This window comes from Diabrotica virgifera, chromosome 9 (assembly GCF_917563875.1).
Source record: "Diabrotica virgifera virgifera chromosome 9, PGI_DIABVI_V3a".
NCBI lineage: Eukaryota > Metazoa > Arthropoda > Insecta > Coleoptera > Chrysomelidae > Diabrotica > Diabrotica virgifera.
Genome location: NC_065451.1, coordinates 34261668 through 34277868, shown reverse-complemented (window position 1 = coordinate 34277868; position 16201 = coordinate 34261668).

Here is a 16201-nt window from a genome sequence, read left to right as displayed (position 1 = left end):
AAATAAAAACTTCAACACCCCGTATCTCGGAAACGAAGCATTTGCGGACATATGTTCGTAAAGTAAACTCTCATTATTTTTCATGTAGAATTACCCCTTAAAGTTTGTCATACTTATTTACTAACACCCTGTATACGTCGGTCTCTCTACTATAGTACACATTACAAGATGTGCATTTATCTAAATTTTAAGATTTATTTGTACAAGATCAAAATTAAACGAATATAAATTAGAAATTCAGAGCATATTCGTCATAAATGCTAAGTATTTGACTCAATTTTTCAATATGCGTCTATTGATATATCGCAATGTACTATATGTATATATCGCAATATGTGACTATACTGTGTCATTTCCAGTTACAACTTTTTAATTTAAGTGATAAAAATCGTAATTATACAGGGTGTAACAAAAATACAGCTCATAAATTTAATCGCATATTCTGGGACCAAAAATAGTTTGATTGAACCTAACTTACCTTAGTACAAATGTGCACGGAAAAAAAGTTACAGCCCTTTGAAGTTACAAAATAAAAATCGATTTTTTTCAATATATCGAAAACAATTAGATATTTTTTATTGAAAATGGACATGTGGTATTCTTATGGCAGTAGTATTTTAAGAAAAAATTTTAATGAAATTTGGACACCCCATAAAAATTTTATGGGGGTTTGGTTCCTTTAAACCCCCCCAAACTTTTCTGTACGTTCCAATTTAATTATTATTGTAGAGCCATTAGTTAAACACAAGTTTTTAAAAACTTTTTTGTCTCTTAGTACTTTTTTCAAAAGTCAGTTTTTATCGAGATATTTGAATATTTGTCAAATCCACCACATATTTGTAGTTATGGAGACTTGGTAATAATAGAAAATTTATTTATGATTTACATTTTTAAGTATATTTTGAACCATATTAAAAAAGAAGCCACATCTCGATAAAAGATGCTTTATCAAAAAAATACAAAGAGGCAAAAAAGTTTTAAAAACACTGTGTTTAACTGCTGGTACCGCAGTAATAGTTTAATTGGCACGTACACAAACATTTGGGGGGTTTAAAGGAACAAAACCCTTATAGAATTTTTATGTAAACATATTAAAAAAGAAGCTGCAACTCGATAAAAACTGCCTTATCGAAAAAATACAAGGAGGCAAGAAAGTTTTAAAAATATTGAATTTAACTAATGGCACCACAATAATAATTTATTTGGAACGGACACAAAAGTTTGGGGAGTTTAAGGGAACAAAACCCCCATAAATTTTTTATGGGGTGCACAAATTTCACTATAATTTTTCTTTAAGATGTTCTTTCCATAAGAATGCTACATGTCCATTTTCAACAAAAAACCTCTAACAGTTTTCGATATATTCAAAAAAATCTATTTTCATTTTGTAACTCCAAAGGGCTGTAACTTCTTTTATGAGCATATTTGTAGTAAGGTAAGTTAGGTTCATTCGAACTATTTTTGGTCCCAGAATATGTGGTTTAATTTATGACCTGTATTTTTGTTACACCCTGTATATTTGTTCTGGTGTTATATTGTTTATCAATAGCTGAGCAGTTATTATTGGATATTTACTGAAGATCTTGTGTCTGGTCTTTTTAATATTCAGGTTTAGCCCTTAGAATTGACTTACTTTTGTTGCCTGGGTCACTGGTGATTGTAACCCTTTCATGCTATATGCAAACACTTTTGTTGATATCATATGCTATTATTCTTTGAGGGAAAACTCTAGAGAAACAGTTTTTTGTTACTCTCTAGCACACTTGAGAAGAAAACGGGACACACTTGATACACTTCTGAATATCATGAGTCGGGTCAGTTGGTTCAGTTAGCTACAACTTAAAGTCGTCTAATTTCATTTAAAAAATATTGCTAATGCTAATACATACAGAGTGAGTTTTTAGTGGGAGATCGGTCGATAATTCCATTATGGTATAGAATATCGAAAAAAGTTTTTTAGAAAAAATGTAGGCAATGATATTCTCTAGGCTTGGAAAATATGTCCATTTCTACAGGGTGCTCAAACATATAATTTTTTAAATGGGACACCCTATATATTTTGTCATATTTATATTTCTCTCATAATTCTTGTTCATATAATACAGGGTTTTGCATTACTATACAGGGTATTTAACAAGTTATGACCATTTTTATTTCGAAATCCCTATGAGATTAACACCATGTATATAAAGAAGTAATTCGTAAAGAATAATTTGTTTTACTTAATAAGATTAGCAATATAATGTAGTTTTTACGTTAAGTTAAATTGAAATCATTGACAACTATTTGTATACAGGGTGAACTACAACAGCAAATTACGATTTTCTTAATTTTTTTAAATAGATCACCCTATATTTTATTTTTTCAAAATTTTGTATTTGTGATACTCTTTCATTTTTATATAGCATTCCCTATACCTAAACTCATTAGTTTCCGATATATTTTAAGTTATCTTCAAATTTCGGAAATACATTCATTTTTTCTAGTAGAAATAAGTTAGTATTGAGTGATAATTAAACAAAATTATTTTTATTCAATAAATAACTAACACAAAATATAAACCATAACAATATGCAGTGAATGTACCAATAAGTGTGATATTAAGAAATTATCATATTTTCCTAATATACAAGAATCTTAGAGTTCCTACAAAAAAAATTTGTCTTGTATATAATAATATAACAAAATTATTTTTATTCAATAAATAACTCACATAAAACAAATCAAAATAATATACAACTGATGTAACAGTTTTTAGATTGTTATATCAACAGGATTCTAAGCCAAGAAGATTTTAGTAAAACATTCAATGTTTTAAGCACTTTTAAACTACAAGACACAATTAAGGTTTTCTCAATTTTTTTAAATAGATCACCCTATATTTTATTTTTTAGGAATGTTGTACTTATGATACTCTTTCATTTTTATATAGCATCTCCTATACGTAAACTTCTTATAGTCCATTCTTTCACGGTTTTTGCTCTAAATTTTAAAGAACCGCTTAGATTGACATGAAATTTGGCATACGTATATCTTACATGTCAAAGAAAAAAAGTTATATTGTGCCGATATGTGCTTTTGCCCTGGGGGTGACTTTCACCCCCTCTTGCGGGTGAAAAAATATATGTCCAAAGTAAGTCCGGAAATGGGTAAACTGATTAATTTTAAGTAACTTTTGTTCTATAGAGCTTTTTTGCCAAGTCAACACTTTTCGAGTTATTTGCGAGTGAATATGTTCATTTTTCAACAAAATAACCACATTTTTAGACGGTTTTTCGCAAATAACTCAAAAAGTAAGTACTTTTTTGAAAAAACCTTCATAGCAAAAATATAGCTTATAAAAAAGTAAAAAAGTGGTTTACGCGTTAGATCTATATATCTCGCAGAACCAGAGTTATAGCCAATGAAAAATAGATTCATATTCACCAAATTTTAAATAGAATATTTCGACGTGAAATATCCAAAAAATTAAGCACTTTTTGGGGAAAACTCGTTATAACTTTTTTAAAGTGTTTAAGAATAGCTTTATTTTTGTTTTTACAAAAAGTTCCTAGCATTAAATTTAAGCAAGTTACGCTCAAAATAAAGTTGGTCCCTTTTGTTTTTGCAAAAAAAAAATCGGGAAGACCACCCCCTAATTAGCAACTTAAATGAAATTAATCGTTACCGCTCCACAAATTATTTTACTTATGTTGTGTTTATATGATCTGTAAGTTTTATCGATTCAAAGTGCTTATTTTTGAGAAAATTTGGTTTCAAAATAAAAATTTTAAAAATTTAAATTTTGATAAATATGATTTTTTTCAAAATAACTTACAAATTGTTAGAGATTCCAAAAATCTCGAACAACAAAAAAAGTCAGATTTGCTTTTCTGAATATCATGTATTTTTTTGTTTTTCTGTTAGACAAAAATTGATTAAGATTTAGTGTTTCTAAATTTGCATACATTCGTGATCAGTGACTCGTTCAACCTCTTTTAATTACAGCCCTTTCAATAATAAGGACTTTGAACCGATGAAACTTACAGATCATATAAACAATATATACATGAGCCAAGAAACTTGTGAAGTCGTAACGATTAATTTCATTTAAGATACTATTTAGGGGGTCATTTTCTCGATTTTTTTACCAAAACCAAAAGGGACTAACTTTGTTTTGAGCGTAACTTGTTTAATTTTGATGCTAGACATTTTTTTTATAAAACAAAAATGAAGCTTTTTTTAAACACTTTAAATAAGTTGTAACGAGTTTTCCCCGAAATGTGCTTCTTTTTTGGTTATTTCACGTTAAAATATTCCATTTGGAAATTTGACGAATATGAACCTATTTTTCATTAGCTATAACTCTGCTTCTACTAGGTGTAGAGATGTGATATATACACCGTTTTTTTAAATTTTTTACAGGCTATATTTTTACTAAAAATGTTTTTTCGACAAAATACTTACTATTTGAGTTCTTTGCGAAAAACCGTCTAAAGCGTGGTTATTTTGTTGAAAAAATGAACATAAAACTCTGCCAAATAACTCGAAAAGTATTGACTTAGTGAAAAAACTATATAGAACAAAAGTTACTTAAAATTAGCCAGTTTATCCATTTCCTGACTTTCTTTGGACGAATATTTTTTCACCCCCAACAGGGGGTGAAAAGCACCCCCAGGGCAAAAGCACATATAAGCACAATATCACTTTTTTTCTTTGACTTGTTAGCTATGTGTGTGCCAAATTCCATGTCAATCCAAGCGGTTCTTTAAAATTTAGAGATTTTGCAATATTTTACCGTTAAAGAACGGACTATTAGTTTCTGAGATATTTTTAGTTTTCTTCATTTGCCGGAAATACATTCAATTTTTAATAAGTCAAAATAACTTAAAAAATAAGTATCGTGTAATAATATAACAAATATTTGCATTCACTGAATTTCTAACAAAATATATAAACCATAACAATATTTAATAAATGTACCAATTAATGTGATGTTAAGGATATAAGTCTAAAGTAAATGTTGAAAATGTCCACGCTTAACGTCTATTCAATTTTGTAACCGATATTCAAATGACCGAGACACATTTCTTAACATTTTTTTAAGTTAATATTATTAAAAGCTCCTCCTATTATATTTTTCATATCATCAGGCGTTGTTGGATGCTTCTGGTATACAAGGTTTTTTATATAGACTCACATAAAAAAGTGAATTTTGGAAGAACTGGAGCACCGTCGTGTAAAAACCTCAACCGTCAAAAAATGTGGGCAAATCAAATAATCGCAAACAATAGCATCTTTAACATTTATAGATCACCTAGTTTGACTACAAGTGTAAACAAAGTAGGGAATTCTTGATGCATATTAATGAAAATTAGTATGAAAATTATAGTATTAATAACTGCGCGTCACAATCTGCAATTAGGAATGTTTTACTAAAAACTTCTTGGCTTAAAATACTGTTGATATAACCTAAAAACTGTTACATCAGTTGTATATTGTTTTGATTTATGTTTTGTGTGAGTTGTTTATTAGGAACCTACAAAAAAATAATCTAAGACCTATTTTTTTTGTAGGAATTTTACGATTCTTGTATATTAGGGAAATATGATAATTCCTTAATATCATATTTATTGATACATTTATTGCATATTGTTATGGTTTATATTCTGATTTTGTTATATTATCACTCAATACTAACTTACAGTAGGAAAATTAAAAGAATACCCATGAACGAACATATAAAACACGCTGTATTTTCCTGTCACCGTGCCAAACAAAAAATTGGCCAGCCGATGGGCAATTTTCTTGGCAATTTTCTTCAACAAAAAATTGGCCAGCGCAAGTACATGTAATAATAATTATTATTACATGTACTTGCGCTGGGCAATTTTCTTTGTGACACGGTGATAGGAAAATACAGCGTGTTTTATATGTTCGTTCATGGGTATTCTTTCATTTTCCGACTGTATGTAATTTTAGTAGAAAAATTGAATGTATACCCGAAATTTGAAGTAAACCGAAAATATCTCGGAAACTGACGAGTTTAGATATAGGGAATGCTATATAAAAATGAAAGAATGTTATAAGTACAATATTTCTGAAAAATAAAGTATAGGGTGATCCATTTAAAAAATTTGAGAAAATCGTAATTTGGTTTTGTAGTTCACCCTGTATACAAATATTCGTCAATGATTTCAGTTATACTTAATTTAAAAACTACAGAATATTGTTTATCTTATTATACAAAATATATTATTGTTTATGAATTACTTCGTTACTTACATGGTGTTAATCTCATAGGGATTTCGAAATAAAAATGGTCATAACTTGTTAAATACTCTATATAGTAATGCAAAACCCTATATTATATGAACAGAAATTATGAAAGGAACATAAATATGAAAAAATATATAGGGTGTCCCATTTAAAAAATTATATGTTTGATATACCACGCAGTTATTGACACCCTGTAGAAATGGACATATTTTCCAAGCCTAGAGAATATCATTGCCTACATTTTTTCTAAATAACTTTTTGAAGTTATACTTCTTTACCGGCGATATGAGGGTGAATTTTTATATGTTAAAACCTATGATCCCGGCGCATGCGCATTATAACTTTGTTCTGATTGGATGTTCAAATGACATGTCAAAAATTATTCAATATGGCGACTGTGGCACAGGTGTAGTTAGATTATTTATGGTTGTTGCGTTTTAAAATTTGTGTGAAAAGAAACACCAAACAAAAGTTAGTTAATAGTTATACTGCCTTTTTAAATAGTTTTCGTATACCTATATTTTTGGGCTTTTGGACTATTTTGGACAAGGAAAACTCATTCTAATTTGGTAAGTAGTTTTTATTATAATCATATTGTAATTATACATTTGGATTAGGTTGAAATACAGTAGAGCGTCGATTATCCGAACTAATTGGCGGACATAGGTGTTCGGAAAACCGATTTGTTCGGATAATCGAACTACAATATATTGATACACATTTATAGTAATACATATTTATCCACAAGTGAATAAAGGCCATATTTATATACCTACATATTTATTTATATCTTGATAATGACAACTAGCAACTAAACAAAAAAGTGCAGTCTTTGCAACAACATAATTATTCTTGGATACAATATTGAAGAAAATTGAAGATATTTTAAGCGTCAATTACTAACGTTTGCTCGGTATTCGAGTGCGGGACGCGGGAGTCGATAGTTCGAATAAGCGGTCGTTCGGTTGATCGACGTTCGGATAATCGACGCTCTACTGTACATTTATTTTCTGAAAAATGGGGATTTTAGAGAGAAATCCCAAATTAGTTCCGATTTTTATTTTTAAATTATGATTTTTTGGCGTAGATTTATTTATCTAGTAGGTATGTAATGCTTTAATTTACATACTTAATTTGATTACCAACAAAAGTTCTACCAATCTTCATCTAATATATTGTTTTCTTACTGTTTTGTTATATTTTAATATTTTCTTCCACAAAATTTAAACTACATAATTTAATTATATTCAAAACAACTGTCAAACAGTAAAACGTTCAGTTACCCTATTTTTCCACATGACAAATAATGTGGAATTGGATGAGTGAGTCTAGGCTTCGATTACGAATCAAAGCGTCCCGAAATTCACGGGTTCGATTCCCGATGCAAGTTTTTATTTGTTTTATTTTTTTATGCATTTTATGATTGTAAGTATATTTGTTATATATATTTTTTTTTCAGAAAATGCGTATTTAAAATTTTTGCCAACAATTATTATCGTTCAGAAATTATTTTTTCTCTGTGGCATTTTTCAATGTGTTTGTGTGCGTTTTATTCTTTTATTTTTTAAAATTTTTGGTATTGTCTTAAAAATAACATAATATGTAGTAGAAGTATAACTTCTTACGTGCGTACAAAGTACACACACATTCTTTTTTTCGATATTCTATACCATAATGGGATTATCGACCGATCCCGCACTAAAAACTCACCCTGTATATGGACTTGAAAATTAGCTGGAAAAGACAACACTTGAAATTAGCTGCTATAAATCTCGAGGCAATGATCGGTCAGCTGCATTTTTATTATGAAGGGAGAGCATGATCTTGGTTATTTATTGATGACTACATTACATAAATAAGTATACTCTGCTTAACATATATTATCCTTTTACGGCATATTCCTGATCCTACATCCGCATGATACAAATCCCGAGCACGTGACTAGAAAATAAATTCAAACTGGCAACACGCACCCGCGTTAGTACGTAATACAATATCAGCAGTTGAAAAGCCTGGACCTCCTTTTAGAATCCATCTAAATACTCGACGGATGGATAAGGCTTTGCCTTGGTTTTACCTTTAGTAACAGTCAGCTACAAGAATTGTAAAGGCTTGTGAAGAGGACAATATATTCTGTGTTATTAAATATGTTGTAAAATAATAAATAAAAGAAGAGTTTGAAAGTTGTACATATTTCGTACATATTCATAAAGCTTTCTGACAGTCTTCTTTCAGTAGTATGTCAAACCGAAGTACAGTGGAACCCCGATAATTCGGCCTCCGATAACCCGGAAGTCCGGCTAACCCAGATCGATTTTCATCAGATAAAATAAAAACGTTTTCACTTTGACTGAGTTTTTTTACCAAGAAATAAACAATAACGTATTGTTGTATAAACAATAACATAAACGTAACTGTACGTAATTTAGATGTACTGGACGTAAGTATTTCATTTTTTTGGCAATTATAATTAAGTTTATCTGTAAGATCTGTAAAACTTAATTATAATACTGTAAGTATACTTAATCTGTAAGATAAACGTATTTTATTAATTTTTAACATATTCTCCGGCTAAACCGGATTTTTGATAACCCGGATCGGCCGCGGTCCCGATTAATCCGACTTATTGAGGTTCCACTGTATGTCAAAGTAGAAGATAAGCCACTTGATAGCTCTTTGACCTGCGCGGTCACCTTTATGTGACATTTTGTCATAAGCCGTGACATTTATGTGACATTTTGACATACATCGTGACATTTTTGTGACATATGAAATAAACGTAGATATTAACATTTCTGTGACATCTGACATAAAACGTGACATTTATGTGACATTTTGGCATAAGACGTGATATTTATGTGAGATTTTTAACATTCCGACATAACCATAGACTTATATATTATCATAGACAGAGTGTCATGTTCAGCGAAGTGACCACACCATCTTTTTTGTTTTGGCTCAGTGCTGTTTCACTCTTACGCATAGTAAAGCTGCGACAGTAGTCCTCTTCTTGCGGGCCTGTAGTCACACTTAATGTGATCTTAGTTTCTCGGTACAATGAGTTAGAAAGGGATACCGCAAACCAGTCCACGAGATCTTGTCGTCAGGAAACGCGGAGGGTAGGCTCACTCTATGTTAATAAACAGGGTGTTTCATTAATAATTGTCCATATAGTAACTGGAGAAACCTTAGCACAAAATACGAAGATTTAACCTAAAACACTTAAATAAAATGTTGTTCCTTACTGAGTTACAGGGTGTTTTATCTAAAAATTTAAAAATTATTTTTTCTCAGCATTTTAAATCTATTCGACGTATCCTTTTCTTACTTGGCAGGAAGTATAGGTACTGTAAAAACTACTAAATTAGGTTAAACAAACGTTTCTGGCTGTTACCAGAGGCGTATGACGGGGGAAAGTGAATGGTTGACCCTTTCCAAATTCTACGCCACTGGCGAAATTGCTATTTTAGTTCAATTTTTGGATTCTCCAATACTTTCTGTAAAAATAATATACTCTTCTTTCGTAACGATAAAGTCATTAGTTTTCGAGATCTTTGAAGTTAAAAATGAAACGACACGGTTATTTTGATTAATGTATTGTGTCGCTTCATTTTTAATTTCAAATATCTCGAAAACTAATCATTTTATCGTTACGAATGAAGAGTATACTATTTACATAAAAAGTATTGCAAAATCAAAAAATTACACTAAAATACCAATTTCGTCAGTGGCGTAGAATTTGGGAAGGGTCAACCAGTCACTATCCCCTGTCGTACGCCTCTGGTAGAAGCTAGAAACGTTTATTTATCTTAATTTAGTAGGGTGTACAGTAGCTACACTTTCTGTCAAGTATGATAACAATACGCCAAATAGTTTTAAAGTACTGGGTACAAATAATTTTTAAATTTTAATCATATGAATCATATCATAAATTAATCAAAATAACTGTGCCGTTTCATATTTAACTTCAAATATCTCGAAAACTAATGACTTTATCGTTACCAATGAAGAGTATGTTATTTACGTAGAAAGTATTGGAAAATCTAAAAATGGCACTAAAATAGTAATTCCTCCAGTGGCGTAAAATTTGAGAAGGATCAACCATTCACCATCTTCTGTCGTACGCCTCTGGCAGTAGCTAGAAACGTTTGTTTATCATAATTTAGTAGGGTGTCTAGTAGTTGCACTTTCTGCCAAGTATGAAAAGGATGCGTCAAATAGTTTTAAAATGCTGAGCAAAAATAGTTTTTAAATTTTTAGATAAAACACCCTGTAACTCAGTAAGGAACCACATTTTATTTAAGTGTTTTAGGTTAAATCTTCGTATTTTGTGCTCAGGTTTCTCCAGTTACTATATGGAAAATTATTAATGAAACACCCTGTATACCTCTATGGACATAATATCATGTCGAATTAATGTAACCTTTGACCTTCACAATGACATTTATGTGACCTGCGGCGTTAGTTTGTAAGATAATATCAGCAGTTGAAAAGTTAGGACTTCCTTTAGAATCCATCTTAATACCTATTCGTCGGATAGGTTCTGGCTTTGTTTTACCTTTAGTAACATTAAGCTACAAAAATTCTAAAGGCTTGTGAAAAGGACAATATGTTTTGTGTTACTAAATAATACATGGTGTCCCAGACTAATTTAGCCAGGCTATATCTCTTAAATGAATAGAGATTTTCGAATGGGACAAAAACTGATCTATTCCATTTGTAATACACTGTAATAAGGCGTAGAAAAAAATCATCCCCTAAATATTCATCCCTTAGTTACAACCCCTAACTTTAACTTTTTTAATAGCACCCTGTACATTTTTTATAGTTTTGGATGTGGTTTTCGATCGTCTATTCAACGCATTTTTAAATAATATTAATTAGTAAGTAATCAAGAAAAATATCAGTTTATTTTTGAGAATTATGTGTCCCAGACTAACTTATCCGGGCCATATTTCTTAAACGAATAAAAATTTTGGAATGGGATAAAAACTAATCTATTCCATTTGTACTACACCTTAATATGGCGTAGAAAAAAATCATCCCCTAAATATTCATGCCTTAGTTAAAACCCCTAACTTTAATTTTTTTAGTAGCACCCTGTAACTAAGGGATGAATATGCAGGGGATGATTTTTTTTCTAGACCATATTAAAGTGTATTACAAATGGAATAGATCAGTTTTTGTCCCATTCGAAAATCTTTATTCGTTTAAGAAATATAGCCTGGATAAATTAGTCTGGGACATATTTAATAATTAGCAAAAATAAACTGATATTTTCTTGATTATTTACGAACCGATTTTATTTTTAAAAAATGTGTTGACTAGACGATCGAAGGCCACATGCAAAACTATAGAAAAATGTACAGGGTGCTATTAAAAAAATTAAAGTTAGGGGTTGTAACTAAGGGATGAATATTTAGAAAATGATTTTTTCTACGCCATATTACAGTGTATTACAAATGGAAGAGATCAGTTATTGTCCCATTGGAAAATCTCTATTCGTTTAAGAGATATAGCCTGGGTAAACTAGTCTGGGACACCCTGTATGTTGTAAAGTAATAAATATAGTCATTTAAATAAAAGAAGATTTTGAAAGATGTACACATTCTGTACACATTCATAAACTTTCTGGCAGTTTTCTTTCGGTGTCATATTTTTTTATATTATGTGTACCTACTAAATCAAAATTGTTTAGTTTAAATCTGTAGTTTTGTATTGCAACAAAATTGAAAATAGTTAGGTATTCATTTTTTATTTACATGTTTATTCTGGTTGGAGTACGAAGGGAACCATTCTCGTTGAAACTTTACCGCGCTAAGCAGATGGGACGTGAATTATAAATTGTAAAATTCCCTTATCTTCCTTAGTCTCAGCATCCGTTATGGATTGCAAATTGTAGAAGCCTCGAAGGTGTTACCAGAGAAGGTTTCCATTGTTTTCGGTCTGGTAGGATGTAGAATAACATTCTTGGATATTGTTTTATGTGCTATAAGATTGAAAACTTAGTTTTTTGCTAGCAGTTGCCGCTAGGGCATCTCTGCCATTTCGTTCATTGCAATCCGTGCCTGCACGCCGGGGTGTGTCCTAGTTGGATCAGAGAGGGCAGCATGTGTGACTCCTGATGAGAGACTAATAAGTTTCGAAACTGGTAGAGGTGCTTGCTGCACTCTCTGATTGAACTGGAATAATGATGCGGCTGTAGTTTCGTGTTGCAACGAAATTGAAAATGGTTATTCATTTTTGATTAACATTATTATTTATACGGGGAGTCTAAAAAAATTTTTGAATTAAATTAATTTACACAAAAATAAGAATTTATGTAATTTATTTAATTCAAAATACATTTTACTGCTGTCAGATAACAGAAAAAATGAATATTTGAGAAATAAACATTGCTTTTCGCTTAAATTTAATGTCCAATCTGCCAGCCATCTGCCTCTTGGCAATTTAAACATTTAATTTATGCGACAAGCAATATTGACTTATTATATGAAACATACATTTTTTTTCTGATTCAATATATTTCCTTTCAAATGAGCTAGCACTCGACCCCTATTCTCATTTAAAAAAAAAACATCGACTACGTCGTCACGCCTAGATGGATGACGTCACTAGTATGATATATTTGCCTAAAATCATAATTTACAAATGAAAATCGACCTGTTTTGGAATTTTTTCTTAAAGTCGCCGGTTTACGAAATACTGAATTTATTCCCTTTGGCTTTGTCACATTGTAGGTACGTTAATTAGGTTGACGTAACAAATTATCTAAAATGTATGGATTTGTTTTGTAAAATTTAAAGTATTAGAATTGTATACTGATGCTGTATTTCCAATAATCATATGAATCATCATCATCTACTATTTCCTTCTATGTTTGTCGGTCCTGTGCCACTAATTCCCATTGTCTCACTCCCATTTTCTCCAGACCTTCTTTTACTGAATCTTTCCACCACTTTCTAGGCCATCTTACAGACCTTCGTCCATCTGGCCTTTCCCAGAACACATTGTTTATAAGACGATTATCGTTACTGCGTATCACATGCCCTGCCAATCTGAGTCTATTGGCCTATATATCTGACTACATTTTCCTTTCCAAATAGAAACTCTAACTCGGTATTGTATCTGCGCCTCCATTCGTTTGTCACGCTGTCTCTGCAAGGGCCATATACCACTAGAAGGATTTTACGTTCCAGCAATTTATTTACTTCTCTGGTAGTCGTATTATGGTCTTATATAATATCTGGATTTTTGCACCTCGTGAAAGAAGTTTTGACTTCATTAGATGTAGTCTGGGCTGATTATCGGAGAATAAGCCATTTTTGGGAAAAGTTATTTACCAGCAATTTTATTGCTGGAATTGGATCTTATGATTTTATATACTAATAATATAGGTATGCAAAGTCCGCAGATAGTGTGCTACTCATTTTATAAACAAAATAGCGCCCGAAAAATCGTGTTTTTTTCAATTTTTGCTCTATAACTCCAAAGATTTTAACTTTACACCAAAAATACTCAAATAAAAATTCACGGCAATTAAATTCTGCATAGAGACATGTTCTTTCCGATTTACTTCGACGAAAACTTTCCCCGGAAAAGGCGGGTTTTTCCAACAAAATCTTTAATTTTCAACTAAACTTTTAGATAAGTAATTGTTAATCAATAATTAAATGACCTGATAATGTAGAAGCGTTTTTGTATAGATTATAATTCCAGAGGCCGATGGAAATTGAATGAACAGTTTAGCAACAATTGAATTGTTAATTAAAAATTTACGGTCGCTATAATAACGACAATAATTATGATGCATAAGAATAATTATGATTTTTTCATAAAAAGGCACTATACCTATCTAATGTACTTTACAGAATTGAAATTGGACTATTTAAGCGGCCTCAGGAATATTTTAAAATTATAAAGAATTTTTGGCTTATAAACAAAAATAGAATATCTCGGGAAATATTAAACTATATTAAATTGTAAAAACGGTATTCGAAAAACAGCGGCAGGACGCTTCTTTTAAAAGAAAAATATTTAATTATGATGAGTAGTTCCTGACATACAACCGGTCAAAATTGACGGGAATTTACGGCAAAGATATATACAATAGGATCATAATTTTCAAACCATTACCTTTGTATTTTTGTCTTCTTTCTCCACACCAATTTTTATATCCTTAAAATACTCGTAACATATATTATTATAATAAAAACTATCGATAATACGTGTAAAAAATTGCCAAAAATAGCAAAATTCCAATCAAAAATTAGGTTAGAGAAAATGTAACCCTCAAAGTTCAAAATCGGTATACGTTAAAAAAAATGCATTTTCTCGGCTTCCCATGGAGCAATTTCCTTCATTCTTTTTTTGTTCTCCAGTAACTCGAGTAGAGCCATTGAACTAACGCATTATTAAATGTCAGACTTGCTTTTGTTTTGCTATAATAAATTAATTTATTTATTATACCACAAAATTTTAATTTGTTTAAATAAAAGTTGTTTAATTAACTATACAGCTTTCAAATGAGAATATTTATGTTTTTAATTTTAAAAGGTACAGTTGTAGTAAATTTATCTAAAAAAAAGCCTACAACTGGAAAAAATATGTAGTTTTCTGTTCTTATAAAAAAATTAATCTATTATAACAAAACAAAAGCAAGTTTGACATTTAATAATGAGTTAGTTCGATGGCTCTACTCGAGTTATTAGGGAACAAAAAAAGAATGAAGAAAATTTCTCCATGGGAAGCCGAGAAAATGCATTTTTTTAACGTATACCGATTTTAAACTTTAAGGGTTACATTTTCTCCAACCTAATTTTTGATTGAAATTTTGCTATTTTTGTCAATTTTCACACGTATTACCGATAGTTTTTATTATAATAATATATGTTATGAGCATTTTAAAGATATGAAAATTGGTGTGGAGAAAGAGAACAAAAATAAAAAGGTGATTGTTTGAAAATTATGATCCTATTGTTTATATCTTTGCCGTAAATTCCGGTCAACTTTCACCGGTTGTATCTCAGGAACCACTCATCGTAAATAAACGTTTTTTCCTTTAAAAGAAGCGTCCTGCCGCTGTTTTTCGAATACCGTTTTCACAATTTAATTTAGTTTAATATTTCCCGAGATATTCTATTTGGTTATAAGCCAAAAAATTGTTTATAATTTTAAAATATTCCTGAGGCCGCTTCAATAGTCCAATTTCAATTCTGTATACATTAGATAGGCATAGTGTCTTTTTATGAAAAAATCATAGCTATTCTTATACATCATAATTATTGTCGTTATTATAGCGACCGTAAATTTTTAATTAACAATTCAATTGTTGCTAAACTGTTTATTCAAATTCCATCGGCTTCTGGAATTATAATCTATATGAAAAGGGCTTTTGCATTACCAAGTTATTTAAATATTGATTAACAATTACTTATCTAAAATTTTAGTTGAAAATTAAAGATTTTGTTGAAAAAATCCGCTTTTTCCGGGGAAATTTTTCGTCGAAGTGAATCGGGAAAAACAAGTCTCTATTCAGAATTTAATTGCGGTGAATTTTTATTTGAGTGTTTTTGGCGTAAAGTTAAAATTTTTGAAGTTATAGATCAAAAATTGAAAAAAACAAGATTTTCGGGCGCCATTTTGTTTATAAAAAAGTAGCACACTATCTGCGGACTTTGCATACCTATATTATTAATACATACAATAATAAGATTCGACTCCAGCAATAAAATTGCTGGTAAATAACTTTTCCATGTATTTTGATAATTAGCCCAAAGTAATGTTGCATTGCAAATAAAGATTTGTTTCCTACCATTATTCGCGTTTCAACTTCTCGCTCTATTTAGTTGTCATATGATTGTTGCTTCTATATATTTAAATTATAATATCACATATGCTGAGGGCCGTCAATTTTTCACTAAAAAAATACATAGAGGATTTA